The 20,172-nt window shown below is 43.3% G+C and overlaps 2 protein-coding genes across 2 annotated transcripts in view; both read right to left on the reverse strand.

Moving 5' to 3' along the window:
- The window catches only part of LOC116966134 (hepatic lectin-like), a 335,697-nt gene that overhangs the window by 105,675 nt on the left and 209,850 nt on the right, over window positions 1-20,172 (reverse strand). The gene's annotated exons all lie outside the window — the stretch shown is intronic.
- LOC116966131 (hepatic lectin-like) overlaps window positions 1-20,172 on the reverse strand; it is a 227,156-nt gene that overhangs the window by 41,808 nt on the left and 165,176 nt on the right. The window lies entirely within an intron of this gene.

The raw sequence follows: 20,172 nt of genomic DNA on the forward strand, positions 1-20,172 counted from the left end.
GCATCTGCGAAGCGAAAAACTTCACTTGAGTTCATAGCTTTAGCAATGAAGTATATAGACCACGGTACTTGTGCCCATTCAATGGTGACTTTATTTCACGGCATGAGAAAAATTCTGGTTATTTTACGATTTGCCTTAACCCAGTTTCGCTGTTAAGATTGACAAGGTGGAACAAGTTTCAATGTTTGGGCTTGCTCAGCATAGCCAGGACACCAAGAGTGAAAACCGACAGCAGAATGCTGAGGCCATGAAGAGTGTAGATGATCCTCGGTGCGAGGTTTCCTCGAGAGGGATCTGCTCCAGGTCCTGCAAAGCCCAATTGAAAATCATCACTGAAAGCAAACGCGGAAATCACTGGAAGGAACTGCGGATGCTGGTTTAAATCGAAGGTAGACACAACATGCTGGAGTTACTCAGCAGGACAGGCAGCATCACTGGAGAGAAGGAATGGGTGACGAGAACATTCGGGTTTCGGGTCGAGTTCCTCTTCCGACTGATGTCAGGGGAGTGGGCGGGACAGAGATAGAATATAGTCGGAGACAGTAAGACTTGTGTGGGATTTGGGAAACGGGAGGGGATGGAGAGAAGTCAAAGTTCATGCCGCTGGGGTGTAAACTACTCAAGCGAAATATGAGGTGGTGTTCCTGCAATTTGCGCTGGGCCTCACTCTGACGATGGAGGAAGCCCAGGACAGAAAGGTCAGATTGGGAATGGGAGGCGGAGCTAAAGTTCTGAGCAACCGGGGGATCAGGTAGGTTAAGAAGGACTTAGCAGTGGGTGTTCAGTGAAACGATCGCTGAGCCTGCGCTTGGTTTCGCCGATGTACAGGAGTTAATACCTGGGACAGCGGATACAGTAGAAGAGGTTGGAGGAGGTGCAAGTGAACCTCTGCCTCACATGGAAAGACTGTCGGGGTCCTTGGATGAACCTCTTCACTGCTCCACCCATTCTGTTTTCACCTCCAAACTTAAGGGCCTGTCCAACTTGAGCGTCATTTGCACGTCACGCAAATGGCGCACGAAGATTTTGTACGTCCCAAAATCCTGGCGATCGCGCGTCTGCCTACGTCACCACGCACTATGCGCGCATCACGTGACGCGTAAATTACGCGCAAATGACGCCCAAGTGGGACAGGCCCTAACCGACCCAGGATCACATCCTTACACCACTAACCTCTGTCACCTCAGGGAAATTCAGTTCTGAATTCAAACCATTCACAGTAGATCCCACACAAAGTATTCTTTTGATCTGACTACCATTGGGGGATTTATCGTATGTCTTGCAAAATTCCAAGTAGCCAATATCCACCGACATAGAGTGATGGAGTCATAGAGTCATACAGCTTGTAAACAAGCCCTTCTGTCCAACTTGCCCACACCAGCCAACACGTTCCACCTTCACTACTCCCACTTGCTACTTGGCTCTGATCTTTCCAAACCTTTTAGACTGACTTTTTCAATCCTGGCGTTGTGATTCTTAGGATAAGTAAAACGGGGGTAAAAATATCACGAAGCTCCTTAGTGAATTCATCTGCCCCACTAATTTCGATAATTCCAAGGTTTTCTTTGGTGATGCCAAACCTCTGCATTCAGAGATACTATTCACGTCCACTCTTCCCTGTCTACCGTTGTATGAATGCAGACACGTGAACAATATTTGCTTAGTTTAGTTTAGTCTAGTCTAGTTTAGTTTAGTCTAGTTTAGTCTAGTTTAGTTTAGTCTAGTTTAGTCTAGTTTAGTCTAGTTTAGTTTAGTTTAGTTTAGAGATACAGCGCGGATTCAGGCCCTTCGGTCCACCGGGTCCGCACCGACCAGGGATCGCCGCTCATTAACACGAGCCTACGTCCACTAGGGACAATTTACACTTATAGCAAATATACAACCCCAAGTCAATTAATCTACAAACATGCACGCGTTTGGAGTGTGGGAGGAAACCGAAGATCTCAGAGAAAGCCCTCGCGGTTATGGCGAGGACGCGCAAACTCCGTACAGCCAGCACCCGTGGTCGGGGTCGAATTCGGGTCTCCGGCGCTGTAAAGCGTCAACTCTACCGCTGCGCCACCGTGCCGCGTATTTATGCACAACCCTTCATTAGATTATTTGTTCACGCGATAAAAGACATTTAAGACGATAACACTTCCCCCAAACGACTCTGTTCAACTGAGTTCAACGCCAAATGATAGAATGCACATCAGTATAGAAAAGCTAACGCGAGCGTAGAGTGTGTTTTTCTTGACCAGGCTCCAGCGGTACCACTTTCTACAGAGTACAAGTGAAAACACCACTGAAAACACATAACAGAGACGGTCAATGGAATTTATTTCAAACATTTTCCGATTGGGATTTGGGGAAATGTCAGAGCAGGGACTTTTATTTATCAACGTCTTTCAACTGTCCAAAACACATGTCTTCAATCTTAGAAAGTACACCCGCAATACGCTGGGATTTTGCTGGGCAGAGGATTGAAGTGTTGCAAATGCATGACAACGGGCGTAACATCTTAATCGCTGAGGTAAGATGGAAGAGCAGGAAACGAAGGGCATTCTGCAGCTCCAGCATCACCCCTTCTTGGTCGGTAACATTTCACCACCTGAATCATCACTTGCAGTCTCTGCTGAACTGAGCATGTGAAGAAAATTCCAATTCATTCAGTGTAACTGAAATATAAACATTCCACATTTCTCCCCGTTCAACCCCTGATATTCACCTGGCTGTGGATTCCCGCTGTGTTATTGTACTCTACGGCCAGACATACGAAGAGTTTCATAATCTTCCATCTTGTTCTCAGCTCGAAGACCTTCTTGCCGTCGAGGAAAGAGGAGGCTGTGATGCAGTTTTTGATCGCATCCAGTTCCGTAAAATGTATTTTAGTTTCCAAGTATCACCCAAATCCGTGAAATGCAATTACTTCAGCTTCTTGTTTTTGAATTCCTTGCAAAGCCTCTGAATTGAAGAAGCTGAAAGCACAGAGCCACCCCTGGCCTGAACACGCTCCTACAGTACATTCGGGGCTTTTAGACTGAGCCCAATAACCGTTAGAAACTTATGCCCCTGTCCCACTTAGGAAACCTGCACGGAAACCTCTGGAGAATTTGGGCCCCACACAAGGTTTCCGTGCGGTTCCCGGAGGTTCCCGGAGGTTTTTGTCAGTCTCCCTACCTGCTTCCACTACCTGCAACCTCCGGGAACCGCACGGAAACCTTGGGTGGGGCGCAAAGTCTCCAGAGGTTTCCGTTCAGGTTTCCTAAGTGGGACAGGGGCATTATTGTATAATTCTAGATAGACCAAAATGCTGGAGAAACTCTAGGCAGCATCTATGGAGAGAAGGAACAGGCGACGTTTCGGGTCGAGACCCTTCTTCAGACTGATTTCGGGAGGGGAGGGGGTGGGAAATAAAGGAAGAGGCGGAGACAATAGGCTTGTGGGAGAGCTGGGAAGGGGAGGGGAAGGGGGATAAAGCAAGGACTACCTGAAATTGGAGAAGTCAATGTTCATACCGCGAAATATGAGGTGCTGTTCCTCCAGTTTGCGCTGGGCGTCACTCTGGCAACGGCGGAGGCCCAGGACAGAGTTCGGATTCGGAATGGGAGGGGGAGTTGAAGTTGAAGTGCTGATCCACCGGGAGATCAGGTTGGTTATTGCGAAATGTGCGGAGGTGTTGGGCGAAGCGATCGCCAAACCTGCGCTTGGTCTCGCCGATGTAGAGAGTTGACACATGCAACAGTGGATGCAATAGATGAGGTTGGAGGAGGTGCAGGTGAACCTCTGCCGCACCTGGAAAGACTGCTTGGGTCCTTGGATGGAGTCGAGGGTGAAGGTATGGCGAGCATAGATGAGGCTCTCGCCAGGGTCTCCTCCATATCCTGCAGCTCTGCTCTCACTCACCACCCCCTACTCATAACAAAGGCAGAGTCCCCCTTGTCCTCACCTTCCACCCTACCAGCCGTCACATACAACATATAATCCTCCGACATTTTCGCCACCTCCAATGTGATCCCACCACTTGTCACATCATCCCATCTCCTCCCCTGTCTGCTTTCCACAGAGACAGCTCCCTCCGTAACTCCCTGGTCAATTCGTCCCTTCCCACCAGAATCATCCACTCTCCAGGCACTTTCCCTTGCTACTGCAAGAAATGCTACACTTGTCGCTTTATTTATCTATTTATTTATCCATCTATTTATTTATTTATTTATTTAGGGACAGTGCATATTAATAAACATTTACATGTAATACGCAAGATTGTAGCCAGTAGCTAATTTCCATCTTTAGTCCCTCTGGTAAACAAGGTAAACACATCACAACACAATAAATCAATCAATAAGAAAAGAGACAAAACAAAAGACAAAAACAAAACAAAACAAACAATAAAGTAAAAAAGTAACAATAAAAGAGTACCATAGGATAATTTTAAGGTAGATTATGATTGCAGTTTTGATTTTGCAGTAACCATGTTTTTAGATGTTTGGTAAATGAGGTAAGGGTTGGCAGATCCCGTATGACGCATGGTATCGCGTTCCAGGTCTGCGACGCTCGATATGAAAATACTGACTACCCAAAGACACTTTTCCTAAACGGGACTATACAATCACCCCTGGAGGCTGCTCTTGTCGACCTATTTGTGTTTTTCTTTATGAAGTCCTTTAACGGAGGTGGGGCTAGTCCACGGAAGATTTTGTAAACCAAAATCGAGTCCGAATATTTTATTACGTTTTCCCAGCTCAGCAGATCAAATTTCTTCAGGATGCTACAGTGATGTTACATTCTGGGCTTTTTGTCAAGAGTTTTTAGGGCTTGATTATAAGCAATTTCCCCTGAATAAGGGGATTAATAAAGTATTTATCTATCTATCTATCTATCTATCTATCTATCTATCTATCTATCTATCTATCTATCTATCTATCTATCTATCTATCTATCTATCTATCTATCTATCTATCTATCTATCTATCTATCTATCTATCTATCTATCTATCTATCTATCTATCTATCTATCTATCTATCTATCTATCTATCTATCTATCTATCTATCTATCTATCTATCTATCTATCTATCAAGGTCCCAAGCAGTCGTTCCAGGTGCGACAAAGGTTCACCTTTATCTCCTCCAACCTCATCTACTGCATCCGCTGCTCTAGATGTCAGCTAATTTACATCGGTGAGACCAAGCGTAGGTTGGGCGACCGTTTCGCCGAACACCTCCGCTCAGTCCGCCTTAACCTACATGACCTCCCGGTGGCTCAGCACTTCAACTCCCCCTCCCATTCCCAATCCGACCTCTCTGTCCTGGGTCTCCTCCATTGCCAGAGTGAGCAACAGCGGAAATTGGAGGAACAGCACCTCATATTCCGTCTGGGGTCCTTGCGCCCTTATGGCATCAACATTGAATTCCCCCAATTTGGCTAGCCTGTGCTGTCCCCTCCCCTTCCTTCACCCTCTAGCTGTCTCCTCCCACCCTCCCATCCGCCCGCCCACGGGCTCCTCCTCCTCCCTTTTTCCTTCTTTCTTTCCCCACCCCCCATCAGTCTGAAGAAGGGTTTCGGCCCGAAACGTCGCCTATTTCCCTCGCTCCATAGATGCTGCTGCACCCGCTGAGTTCCTCCAGCAATTTTGTGTACCTTTTATCTATCTATCTATCTATCTATCTATCTATCTATCTATCTATCTATCTATCTATCTATCTATCTATCTATCTATCTATCTATCTATCTATCTATCTATCTATCTATCTATCTATCTATCTATCTATCTATCTGTCTATCTATCTGTCTGTCTGTCTGTCTGTCTATCTATCTATCTATCTATCTATCTATCTATCTATCTATCTATCTATCTATCTATCTATCTATCTATCTATCTATCTATCTATCTATCTATCTATCTATCTATCTATCTATCTATCTTTTCAACAGGCTTTAGTGTGGACTTACATGCCAGTGACCAAGTTGTTTTACAGTAGGTCATGTGTGGCACAATCATTGCATTAAAATATAGTTTGGCTGAATCAATAGTTAAATTATTTCTAATATATCTAAAATTGGACAAATTAAATTTAATTAAGTTTACTGTTCTTTTCACCTGTTGTTTGAAGCAGAGCTGTGAATCGATCACGATTCCTAAATATTTAAACTCATGTACAATTTTAAGTTTTGTTCCATGTACAAACACATCAGGATCTCCATCAGTACTTGCCATTTTGGAGAAAAACATTTACCTCCCCCCTTGACTCCATCCAAGGACCCAAGCAGTCTTCTCGGGTGTGGCAGAGGTTCACCTGCACCACCTCCAACCTTATCTATTGCATCCGCTGCTCTAGGTGTCAGCTGCTCTACATCGGTGAGACCAAGCGTAGGCTTGGCGATCGCTTCGCCCAACACCTCCGCTCGGTTCGCATTAACCAACCTGAACTCCCGGTGGCTCAGCACTTCAACTCCCCCTCCCATTCAGAATCCGACCTTTTTGTCCTGGGCCTCCTCCATGGCCAGAATGAGGACCACCGTAAATTGGTGGAGCAGCACCTCATATTCCGCTTGGGCAGTTTGGAACCCAGCGGTATGAACATTGACTTCACTAATTTCAGGTAGTCCTTACTTTCTCCTCCCATTCTCAGCTCTCCCTCAGCCCACTGACTCCACCTCTTCCCTTCTTCCTGTCGCCCCCCCCCCCCCCCCACCATACATCTGTCTGAAAAATAGTTTTGAACCGAAACCCTGCCTATTTCCTTCGCTCCGTGGATGCTGCCTCATCCGCTGAGTTTCTCCAGCAATTTTGTCTACCTAATCAAGAATATGTCAATCTTTGCCTTACAAATATCGATTGACGGTCCCCATGGCCTTCTGTGTCAATTAATTCCACAGATTCACCACCCTCAAGAAATTGTTCATCACCTCCTTTCTAAAGGTACGTCATAAAGGTACATCCTAATCTGAGGAAGGACATTCTTGCCATAGAGGGAGTACAGAGAAGGTTCACCAGACTGATTACTGGGATGTCAGGACTTTCATATGAAGAAAGACTGGATAGAATCGGCTTGTACTCGCGAGAATTTAGAAGATTGAGGGGGGATCTTATAGAAACTTACAAAATTCTTAAGGGGTTGGACAGGCTAGATGCAGGAAGATTGTTCCCGATGTTGGGGAAGTCCAGAACAAGGGGTCACAGTTTAAGGATAAAGGAGAAATCTTTTAGGACTGAGATGGGAAAAACATTTTTCCCACAGAGAGTGGTGAATCTCTGGAATTATTTGCCACATAATGCAGTTGAAGCCAGTTTATTGGCTATATTTAAGAGAGAGTTAGATGTAGCCCTTGTGGCGAAAGGAATCAGGGGGTATGGAGAGAAGACAGGTTCAGGATGCTGAGTTGGATGATCAGCCATGATCATATTGAATGGCGGTGCAGGCTCGATGGGCCGAATGGCCTACTCCTGCGCCTATTTTCTATGTTTCTATTCAGAGGCCATTGGCTCTGGTTCTAGACACTCTCACCAGTGGAAACATCCTCTCCACATCTTTCACTTTTCGGTAAGTTTCAATGTGGTGGCCGCTCATCTTTCTGAACTCCAGCGATTACAGGGACATGCTGAACTTTGAAATCAACATTGACTCCCTCTGGGGAGAACTGTGAGATGACACACACAATTACCGCAAAGTGCTAGGATAAACACTGGCACTCTTCTGAGCATGGAGATCGATATTTAGAACATCGAGCTAAAAGACTACGCCTCCCTAATCCCACCGACCGCTGACAAGGAATACATTCAGACCCGAAGAGCCAGAACTGTAAAGCTTGTTTTATTAAAGCAGAGGGTTAGCAGGTGCAAACATGGAGAGAAAAAATACGTTTCTGCAGATTATTTCTAGAGAAAAATAAAATCATTCTGGGATTATTCTGTTGTTGCAGACTCGGTCATTGAACTGCCTCCCAGAAAATCAGGGGAGTTGGGATTGGGAAGGAAGTAGGCATGTGGTCGGTGGAAGGAAGAGGGTGATATTGGGTGGAGAGGATTTGCGGACGTGGTAATAATGAAAGGGAAGAGATTTCTTTCGGGGATGCTATGTTTGTGTTGTGTTATCCTTCTCTGCTGGGAATAGCAGTTTGACCCACACAAGCGCAGTTGAAGCAAGTTGGACTACGAGCAAAGCTTTCATTTGAAGTTTGCACAAACGAGGTGACACTGTTATGGCGATCGTAGGCGATGGAGGCGTGGGGGGGGGGGGGGGGGGGGGGGTGAGGCGAGGGGTTGAGGCTAGGGAGGGTGGGGTGATTACAGGGAAGTGAGAGGAGTGTACAGAGAGGATACGCTATCAACCAAACTTGTTTTATGGCAGCGGAACCTTGTGTTGTCATAGCGAGCACCGAGTGCCAGCGGTATCGGGAACTGGACAGATGAATATATGTCCCTCAAAGGAGAGCGCTGGAGAATACAGTTACGAAAGAGCATTGTGAATAGAGAACTTCCCAGGAGAGCGTGGGTTCTAAATAGCCGGATACTGCAGTTGTACAGGGTCTTGGTGAGACCACACATGGAGTATTGCGTACCGTTTTGGTCTCCTAATCTGAGGAAATACATTCTTGCCATAGAGGGAGTACAGAGAAGGTTCACCAGACTGATTCCTGGGATGCCAGGACTGTCATATGAAGATAGACTGGATAGACTCGGCTTGTACTCGCTAGAATTTGGAAGATTGAGGGGGTCTCTTATAGAAACGTACAAAATTCTTAAGGGGTTCGACAGGCTAGATGCAGGAATATTGTTCCCGATGTTGGGGAAGTCCAGAACAAGGGGTCACAGTTTTTTGATTTTTTTTTGATTTATTTTTATTTTTTTATTTTTATTAGAAGTAGGGTAAATTACAATAACACACAACACATATATCTTAATACATTTTTTGTACCGCTTCATTTTTTTTTTTTTTAAAGCTTTAAGAAAAAGATAGAAGTAAGGAAAGTAAAGTAGGTGCGCAAGAGTTGTGAAGTGCAGGAGAGTGTTGGGAAAAGAAAGCCCCTTAGAAAAGAAGTTAGAGAAGGAAGTAAAGTAAGAAAGTAGACCCTAGAAAAGAAAGAAAAAGAAAGTAAGGACAATCGCTCTATTATAACATTAAACTCCGCAGAAAGACTACCAACCAAGTCTGTTTTTGTTGTTTTATCTCCCAATGCCAGGTCCTGATACCATTTATTTATTTATTTATTTTTAAATTACTATTGCACCTCATGCTTGTAATAGGTCCATAAACGTAGACCACGTCTTTTGGAATTGGTTTGCTTTATCTGCTAAGAGGAATCTCATCTCTTCCAGATGTAATGTTTCAAACATATTTGATATCCACATTTTTATTGTTGGTGTGGGCGCATTTTTCCAGAATTTAAGTATGAGCTTTTTTCCCATTATTAGCCCGTAATTGAGTAAATTCTTCTGATACACGTTTAATTCAGGGATACCTTCCGATATCCCAAAAATGATCCATTCTGGTTTTGGTACCAGTTTTATTTTAATTAATTTTGAAAAAATATCAAATATTCCATGCCAGAATTTTTGGATTTTTGTACAAAAAACAAAAGAGTGCGCTATGGTAGCTTCTTGACACAGACATTTATCACAGGATTGGTGAAACATTAGGAAAGATTTTATTTAATTTAGTTTTTGAATAGTATAGTCTATGTAATGTTTTGAATTGGATAAGCGTATGTCGTACATTGATCGAGCATTTATGCACCTGTAGTAAATGTTTATCCCAGCTCTCTTTTGAAATTTTTATAGCTAATTCTTGTTCCCAGTCTCTTCTAATTCCATCTGTTGTGGGTATTTCTATGTTTAAAATGATATTATATAAGTACGATATTAAGTTAGCTGATTCCGCCTTTGTCTTCATTGCTTCATCCAGTAAGTCGGAAGGCATATTATGATAGTCTTTTGTGTATTTTTTCAAATAATCACAAATTTGAAGATATTTAAAATATTGGTTATTTTTCAAATTATATTTCAGTTGTAGTTGTTGAAATGATAGTAATTTTCCCACTTCATACAGATCTTCGAGCGTTTTGATTCCCATTCTTTCCCAATGTATAAATGATTTGTCTATGATTGATGGTTTAAACGATGGGTTATTGGCTATTGGTATTGAGAGAGATAGGTTTCTTAATTTTAGATTCTGTTTTATTTGTTTCCATGTTCTAATTGTGCTATGTATAATTGGGTTTTTATTATAATTTTTATTATTCAGATTTATTGGTGAGAGGATAATCGCTCCTATATTACTCGGGGAGCAATCCCCTTTTTCCATTACAATCCAGTCCGCCTGCTGGGCAGAATTGTCCAGCAGGTGAATCATATTTTTAATATTTACTGCCCAATTATAATACATAAAGTTAGGGAGCGCTAGACCCCCCCACTCTTTTCGTTTATTAAGGTGTGTTCTTTGTATTCTATGGGGTTTATAATCCCATATGAAATTTGTAATGTCTGAGTCCACTTTTTTGAAAAACTTTTTTGGGAGATATATGGGTATTGATTGAAATAGGTATAGAATTTGTGGTAAGAAAATCATTTTTATAGCGTTTATTCTGCCTATTAAGGACATCGGAAGTGTTTTCCAGAATTTAATCAAATTATTTCATTTCTTAAGTAGGGGATTATAATTGGCTTTAAACATATCCTGGTAATTTCTAGTAATTTCAATTCCCAAATATTTGAATTTTTCTGTAGCTATTTTAAAGAGGAATTTCCTGAGATGTGTTGAGTCTTTTGGTTTTATCGACATAATTTCACTTTTGTTCCAATTTATTCTATATCCTGAAAAGGATCCAAAGTCCTCAATTAAATTTAATATATTCGGTATACTAATTTGTGGTTTTGTGATGTACAGTAGTACATCATCGGCATATAGGGATATTTTGTTATTTGAATATTTTGTATCACAGTTTAAGGAGAAAGGAGAAATCTTTTAGGACTGAGATGAGAAAAACATTTTTCTTTGCCACATAATGCAGTTGAAGCCAGTTCATTGGCTAAATTTAAGAGGGAGTTAGATGTGGCCCTTGTGGCGAAAGATATCAGGGGGTATGGAGAGAAGGCAGGTACAGGATACTGAGTTGGATGATCAACCATGATCATATTAACATAGAAACATAGAAATTAGGTGCAGGAGTAGGCCATTCGGCCCTTCGAGCCTGCACCGCCATTCAATATGATCATGGCTGATCATCCAACTCAGTATCCACTCATATTGAATGGCGGTGCAGGCTCGAAAGACCGAATGGCCTACTCCTGCACCTATTTTCTATGTTTCTATATGACGTCGTGAGGGAGCGGAAGCACCAGGGATTAAGTTGCCTCATTCTGCAATATTGGATCTTGGTCTCACAGCAAAGATTATTGAGGGTATTGAGTCTTTATTGAGGGTATTGATTCGGGTCTTCCCTCAAGCGACGAGACAGGATATCGCTGCACCACTGTGACTCGGCCGGTCAGACAGGGATAGACACAAAGTGCTGGAGTAACTCAGCGGGTCAAGCAGCATCTCTGGAGATCTGGAGAAAATGGATGGGCGACGTTTCGGGCCGGGAGCCTTCTACGGGGAGATGTCTTTTGTTGAACGGGGAAAAGGTCAAGGAGTGATCCTGTTGTGCTTTTATCTACAGGCAATCCCGATTCTGAAGGATAGAGTGGGCTAGAAGCTGTTTTTTTTGTTGTTGTTGTAGACATTGCTATATATATATATATAGATAGAGAGATTTTACAAAGGAAAAATGTCAACGAAATTGGACGAGTAATGGAGAGATTAATGGTATACCTGAAATGAGGAGCTCCTTCAGCAACAGACTAGTTCCACCAAGATTTTTTTTTTTTTTTTTTAACTATTCGTACTGTTTTTTTATCAGGAACTGGATTGTTTTTATTTATGTGTGAAATGTTTAAGTTTTTATGTGCGATGCTCCAGTATTCCCTGAGAAACGTCTTCTCATTTTGCACTGTACAATTTGTTGCTTTGCATGATGATATTAAAGGATGATGATGATGAAGCTGCAGCACAGAACGCCAGAGGAGATAATTTCCCCCTGTGGCTATCAAACTGTACAATGTCTCACCCTTCTGTCGTGGGGTAGACTGACACCCACCCCCCCCCCCTTCCACAATATTTGCACATCCCCAATCCTGGACTTTCCACTTGTCACTTGAATTTGATGTTTCAGGGTATCTGGTTGTGTTTTATGACTGTTGGCAGACCAGTGTCCCTCCTGGGATAAATAAAGTTCTATCGTATCGTATGTTATCGCACAAAGCTCTTTTGACTGACCGCACTAAACGCGGACATAACAAATTGATAGCGGCTCAACTCTGTGGGAACCTGGATGTATGTACCTCGCCGCATGATAAACCACACTCACTTGGCATCAGATTCATAATCTGTGCCATCCACCCAACGCCAGGTTCCTTCTTTTGCACGGTCATGGAGTCCAATCCAGCTGTCGAAGAGTTGAGACCGAAAGAGGAATTCCTGTGGGGAAAAGTGACAGTTTATGAATAGATTTACTAGTGTTAGTGGCACGAAGAAAGGTCGTGTTTCCAACTGCCATCGGCCCATAACAGAGTTAACCACGATATTTAATTTACTCTGCCAAGATTTACTAATGTGGACGATTTGGCCTTCCGTTGATGAAAGAAAATGCCGGAATTAGTACAAACTCTTCCCAGGCTCCAACGGCCATCTATACTGCTCCCATCTAATAAGTCACAAGTCATAACGTGTGCAGTTGTTTGCTTCAGAACACTCCACGAGGATCTATATGTTGGAAGGAACTGCTGGTTTACACCGAGATAAAATATAGAAGTCTGAATGTTGGAATTAATGGGATCCTGGGGGTTAAAACGTTTACTCAAAGGGTGGTGCGTGTATGCAGGAGGTAGTTGAGGCAGGTGCTGTCGCAATATTTAATAAATTAAAATTATTTTCTATGTTTCTATATGGAATTCCCTGCCACAGAGGGCAGTGGAGGACAAGTCACTGGATGGATTTAAGAGAGAGTTAGATAGACCTCTGGGGGCTAGTGGAGTCAAGGGATTTGGGGAGAAGGCAGGCACGGGTTATTGATAGGGGACGAGCAGCCATGATCACAATGAATGGCGGTGCTGGCTCGAAGGGCCAAATGGCCTCCCCCTGCACCTATTTTCTATGTTTCTATGTTTCTAAACGTTTATATACCTGCATGGGATATGTTTAGAGGGATATTGGCCAAAGGCAGGCAGGTGCCATTCATGTCGATGGGGCATGTTGGTCGGCGTGGACATGTTGGGCCAAATGGCCTATTTCCACGCCATAACTCTGTGACTCTACCTCACGTAAACACAATATGACAAAAATGACTGTTTGTCCGCGATTTCCGGGGCATTAGAATGTTAACAATTAGTCTGTGGGGCTAAAACCTGACCTCCGCTTCTAAGATCGAACCTGAGATCTACGACTGGCAACAAAACGGTGGGGTAACTCAGCGGATCAGACAGCATCTCCGGAGAAGAGGAATATTGCTCACTCAACTCTCTATTTGATCCACATTCTGATGTAGGCAATGACCACTTTCTTTTCTATCCACAACAGTACAACTTTCTCGGCAATAGGCTTACATTGAATCCTTATTAATCGTACCTCACATCCATGAAGTTAATGTATATGTCGCATTAAGCACAGTTCCCAGCACTGTTCCCCGCCGAACTACACGGGATCTGCTATCAGCAAAACAATGTTGGATCTAATTAGCCAGCTCGCCTTAGATCTTTACACCGTAGCCTTCTGTATATCAAACCATGCTGTAAAATACATTGCTAAAGTATACATTGACAACATCTATAGCCCCGTCTTCATCACCATTCTTAGTTAAAACTGAATGTAACGAACAAAGGACTCTTACCAGCTCCCCTAAACTGGTAATCCAACAAGGTTGGAGTTACTAGAGGCACAGAAAGTTTGAGATTCATTCCAGTGTTCCACGAGTTGATGAGAAATAATACAATGCTTGATCGAAGCGTATCCACCGGTCGACAAAGATAATTGGAGCTGCGAAAACATCAACATTTAAGTTAGAAATAACTTGGAAACTCACAGTCCTCCAACGCCCTCTTTACCTGTCAAGGTGTTGCACGCTGAACATATTCAGACATTTAAATATAATTTGGCACATTAAATCTGTCCCATGATAAGTGCGCCACTCAGCGGAGCATTGTAAGAAAGGTGGATGAACTTAGAGCCTGGATTGACCCCTGGAAGTATGATGTTGTGGCGATCAGTGAAACATGGTTGCAGGAGGGCTGTGATCGGAAACTAAATATTCCAGGATTTCGTTGCTTCAGGTAGGATAGAATTGGAGGGGCAAGAGGTGGAGGTGTTGCATTGCTTATCAGGGAAGATATTACAGCAGTGCTTTGGCAGGATAGATTGGAGGGCTCGTCTAGGGAGGCTATTTGGGTGGAACTGAGAAATGGGAAAGGGGTAGCAAGACTTATAGGGGTGTATTATAGACCGCCAAATGGGGAGCGAGAATTGGAAGAGCAAATATGTTAGGAGATTGCAGATATTAGCAGTAAGCACAAGGTAGTGATTGTGGGAGATTTCATTTTTCCACACATAGACTGGGAAACACATTCTGTAAATGTGCTGGATGGGTTGGAGTTTGTAAAATGTGTGCAGGATAGTTTTTTGCAGCAATACATAGAAGTACCTACTAGAGAAGGGGCGGTGCTGGACCTCCTGTTAGGAAATGAGACGGGTCAGGTGGCAGAGGTATGCGTTGGGGAACAGTTCGGGACCAGTGATCACACTACCATTAGTTTCAATATAATTATGGAGAGGGTCTGAACTGGACCTAGGGTTGAGATTTTTGATTGGAGAAAGGCTAACTTTGAGGAGATGCGAAAGGATTTAAAAGGAGTAAATTGGGACATTTTGTTTTATGGGAAAGATGTGGAAGAGAAATGGAGTACATTTAAAGGTGAAATTTTAAGAGTACAGAATCTTTATGTCCCTGTTCGGTTGAAAGGAAATAATAAAAATCGGAAAGAGCCATGGTTTTCAAGGGAAATTGGACACTTGGTTCGGAAAAAGAGGGAGATCTACAATAATTATAGGCAGCATGGAGTAAATGAGGTGCTTGAGGAGTATAAAGAATGTAAAAAGAATCTTAAGAAAGAAATTAGAAAAGCTAAAAGAAGATATGAGGTTGCTTTGGCAAGTAAGGTGAAAGTAAACCCAAAGGGTTTCTACAGCTATATTAATAGCAAAAGGATAACGAGGGATAAAATTGGTCCATTAGTGAGTCAGAGTGGACAGCTATCTGCAGAGCCAAAAGAGATGGGGGAGATATTGAACAATTTCTTTTCTTCGGTATTCACCAAGGAGAAGGATATTGAATTATGTGAGGTAAGGGAAACAAGTAGAGTAGCTATGGAAACTATGAGATTCAAAGAAGAGGACGTACTGACACTTTTGAGAAATATAAAAGTGGAGAAGTCTCCAGGTCCGGACAGGATATTCCCAAGGACATTGAGGGAAGTTAGTGTAGAAATAGCAGGGGCTATGACAGAAATATTTCAAATGTCATTAGAAACGGGAATAGTGCCGGAGGATTGGCGTACTGCGCATGTTGTTCCATTGTTTAAAAAGGGGTCTAAGAGTAAACCTGGCAATTATAGACCTGTTAGTTTGACGTCAGTGGTGGGCAAATTAATGGAAAGGATACTTAGAGATAATATATATAAGCATCTGGATAAACAGGGTCTGATTAGGAACAGTCAACATGCATTTGTGCCTGGAAGGTCATGTTTGACTAATCTTCTTGAATTTTTTGAAGAGGTTACTCGGGAAATTGATGAGGGTAAAGCAGTGGATGTTGTATATATGGACTTCAGTAAGGCCTTTTGACAAGGTTCCTCATGGAAGGTTGGTTAAGAAGGTTCAATGGTTGGGTATTAATGGTGGAGTAGCAAGATGGATTCAACAGTGGCTGAATGGGAGATGCCAGAGAGTAATGGTGGATGGTTGTTTGTCAGGTTGGAGGCCAGTGACTAGTGGGGTGCCACAGGGATCTGTGTTGGGTCCACTGTTGTTTGTCATGTACATCAATGATCTGGATGATGGTGTGGTAAATTGGATTAGTAAGTATGCAGATGATCCTAAGATAGGTGGGGTTGTGGATAATGAAGTAGCTTTTCAAAGTCTACAGAGAGATTTATGCCAGTTGGAAGAGTGGTCTGAAAGATGGCAGATGGAGTTTAGTGCTGATAAGTGTGAGGTGCTACATCTTGGCAGGACAAATCAAAATAGGACGTACATGGTAAATGGTAGGGAATTGAAGAATGCAGGTGAACAGAGGGAAGTGGGAATAAGTGGGAAGTGCACAGTTCCCTGAAAGTGGAATCTCATGTAGATAGGGTGGTAAAGAAAGCTTTTGGTGTGCTGGCCTTTATAAATCAGAGCATTGAGTATAGAAGTTGGGATGTAATGTTAAAATTGCACAAGGCATTGGTGAGGCCAATTCTGGAGTATGGGGTACCATTTTGGTCGCCTAATTATAGGAAGGATGTCAACAAAATAGAGATAGTACAGAGGAGATTTACTAGAATGTTGCCTGGGTTTCAGCAACTAAGTTACAGAGAAAGGTTGAACAAGTTAGGGCTTTATTCTTTGGAGCGCAGAATGTTAAGGGGGGACTTGATAGATGTCTTTAAAATGATGAGAGGGATAGACAGAGTTGACGTGGATAAGCTTTTCCCACTGAGAGTAGGGAAGATTCAAACAAGGGGACATGACTTGAGAATTAAGGGACAGAAGTTTAGGGGTAACATGAGGGGGAACTTCTTTACTCAGAGAGTGGTGGCTGTGTGGAATGAGCTTCCAGTGAAGGTGGTGGAGGCAGGTTCGTTTTTATCGTTTAAAAATAAATTGGATAGTTATATGGACGGGAAAGGAATGGAGGGTTATGGTCTGAGCGCAGGTATATGGGACTGGGGGAGAATACGTGTTCGGCACGGACTAGAAGGGTCGAGATGGCCTGTTTCCGTGCTGTAATTGTTATATGGTTATATGGTTATGGTGTGTTGGAAGGAACTGCAAGTGTTGATTTACACCGAAGATTGTCACAGATTGCTGGAGTAACTCAGGGGGATAAGCGGCATCTCTTGAGAATAGGTGAAACACTTCTTCAGACTGAGAGTCCCCTAATCACCTATTCATTTTCTCAAGAAATGCTGCTTAACCCGCTGAGTCGGTCCCCACTCGGAAACGCTGAGTCCCAATTCAGATCGTTTCAATCAGGAATGCATGGGGACAAAATGTCTCTCTGTTGTTCATTAAACTTACCTGATATTTGAGGTGGCATCAAAGGACAGGGTTCACGTGGCAAAGTGGAGCACCTTTGAACTGTAAAAAGGGACAATACATTATATCACGAGGCACGGCTTCTCAATGAACCTGTTCGCGCCTTCCGATTTACCGTAAGAACGCAATGATGCTCACCGATGTATCATGTAAAAATGGAAACCTTGTGTTCCAGGTATTTCACGGGTATTTCAGACAGCCTCAATTAACATAAGTCAATTAACCTACAAACGTGTGCGCCAGTGTAAACGGGAACACCCGGAGAAATCCTCCGTGTTCACGGGGAAAATGCAGAAACACTGTCAGGGTCGAACCCGGGTCTCTGGCGCTGTCAGGCAGCAACTCTACCGCTGCGCCACCGTGCCACACCAGTTAAGCCCGGAGAATCACAAGGTCAATTAACGAGGTAGCAATCTCTCTGAATTGGAATTACGTAGATTTGTCATGATGAATTTTAAACGCACCAATAATGATTGTCTCCATAGCGAGCCTCCAAATATCTTCAACTGACGACTTCGTTTCGTTCAGCAACTGTGCCACTAAAATGGAAATAATGTTACCACACAAATTCACGTTTAAATAGATGGGACTTGCATCCTGCGACCCATGTCGTGATTAGACGATTCATTTCATATAAGACCAGAGGGCTTTTGCTAGAAACTCACACGACCCTAGTTAGAACACAGCTTGGGAGAATGAACACAATCTTGATCACCGCGGGGGAAGGAAATATATAATTGCATTGGAATATGTGGGGAGAAGATCCACAAGTACGTTTGTCAGAAATTAGAAATTTCATCTCTTTAGAAAGATGCGTGAATGTGACCTTCGGAGTATTTTTATGCCCCTGTCCCACCTAGGAAACCTGAACGGAAACCTCTGGAGACTTTGCGCACCACCCAAGGTTCCCGTGCGTTTCCCGGAGGTTGCAGGTGGTTGCCGGAGGTTGCAGGTAGTGGAAGCAGTTAGGGAGACTGACAAAAACCTCCGGGAACCGCACGGAAACTTTGGGCGAGGCGCAAAATAATAATAATAATAATAATAATACATTTTATTTGTATAGCGCTTTTCAAGGACTCAAAGTCGCTTTACATGGTGAGTCAAGAACAAAACAAAATAGAGCAGTAAGACAGAGATGCAAAGTGGAGGGGGACATGGGACTAAGGGTATGCAGAGGTGAAGAGGCGGGATTGGAAGATGGGGAGGGACTCAGAAGTTCGGATCAATTGTGGGAGGGAGTTGCAGAGCCTGGGAGCTGCCCTGGAGAAGGCTCTGTCTCCAAAAGTGCAGTGGTTGGATTTCAGAATGGAGAGGAGAAATCTCCAGAGGTTTCCGTTCAGGTTTCCTAAGTGGGGCAGGGAAAGTGTCTGAGCGAAGAATACATTAAGTGGCATCGACTTCATTTGTTACGTTGATACAGATTGTTTCTTAGTTCGCTCTCTAGATAGCAATGAATGTGGAACATATTGCCCGAAAGCAGCAGTAATTCGCAATGTATTTAAAGATTGCTCAAAAGAGCTTGTCAAGCATTCAGACCTCATGGTGAACGTTTGGATAAGTCTGGGGGCGCGTCTTTTCAACGGAGCACAACACCCCTTCTGCATTGTGACTTCTTGTGGTGGCCTGGACCGCCGTTGTCAGTCCAAACTCAATTTATTTCCCCCATCAATTTTTTTAGCGATCCCTATTTAGATTGTTGAGTCAATCTCTCCCTCCCATCCCATGCAGCACCGCAAGCTCAGGCGAATAACCCTTGCAAGTCAGCAGCAAGGTTAAGAGAATGACCCAGACGGAGATCATTTGCAAGTAATGACCCTGGGCTAGTGGTGCGCCTGGATAGTTTTCTCTTGATTTAATTAAAAATGAACAGAAGATTCAAATTTGGTAACCTGCACCACCTCACCATTATTTAAGTTTAAATGTAAGGGGGCAGAAAAACATAGAAACATAGAAAATGGGTGCAGGAGGAGGCCATTCGGCCCTTCGAGCCAGCACCGCCATTCATTGTGATCATGGCTGATTGCCCCCAATCAATAACCCGTGCCTGCCTTCTGCCCATATCCCTTGACTCCACTAGCCCCTAGAGCTCTATCTAACTCTCTCTTAAATCCATCCAGTGATTTGGCCTCCACTGCCCTCTGTGGCAGGGAATTCCACAAATTCACAACTCTCCGGGTGAAAAAGTTTTTTGTCACCTCAGTCTTAAATGGCCTCCCCTTTATTCTAAGGCAGTGGCCCCTGGTTCTGGACTCGCCCAACATTGGGAATATTTTTCCTGCATCTAGCTCTCCAGTCCTTTTATAATTTTATATGTTTCTATGAGACACCCCCTCATCCTTCTAAACTCCAGTGAATACAAGCCTAGTCTTTTCAATCTTTCCTCATATGACAGTCCCGCCATCCCAGGGATCAGGCATATAACAGTAAAAACATAATGTGCTTTGCCAAATACCAGAGGAAGATGACCAACGGTGTTACCTTCAAGGAAAGGTGACATTAGCTGCGAGTATGAACCAACATGATTGCAAAACTACTGTTGAGTGGTTGATGTTGGAGTAAACTGCTCGGTATAGAATGTCTGATGAATTAGGGGAATGTGGACAGATCAGGAGGACCCAATAAATATATAACAGGGGAGAGAGGCGTCAAAATTTATTTTAAAAGCGGAATCAACTGATGGTATTGGTCAGGGTTGGATTTTGTCTTTTTGAGAAACGAGAACAGTGAATTGCAGTACATGAAATAACTGGAGGTTCGTTGCTGCTATCAACACTTTCAGAAGTTTGTAAGGTCCAGTAGAAGAATTG

This window comes from Amblyraja radiata, chromosome 35, assembly GCF_010909765.2.
Source record: "Amblyraja radiata isolate CabotCenter1 chromosome 35, sAmbRad1.1.pri, whole genome shotgun sequence".
In the NCBI taxonomy this organism is placed as follows: domain Eukaryota; kingdom Metazoa; phylum Chordata; class Chondrichthyes; order Rajiformes; family Rajidae; genus Amblyraja; species Amblyraja radiata.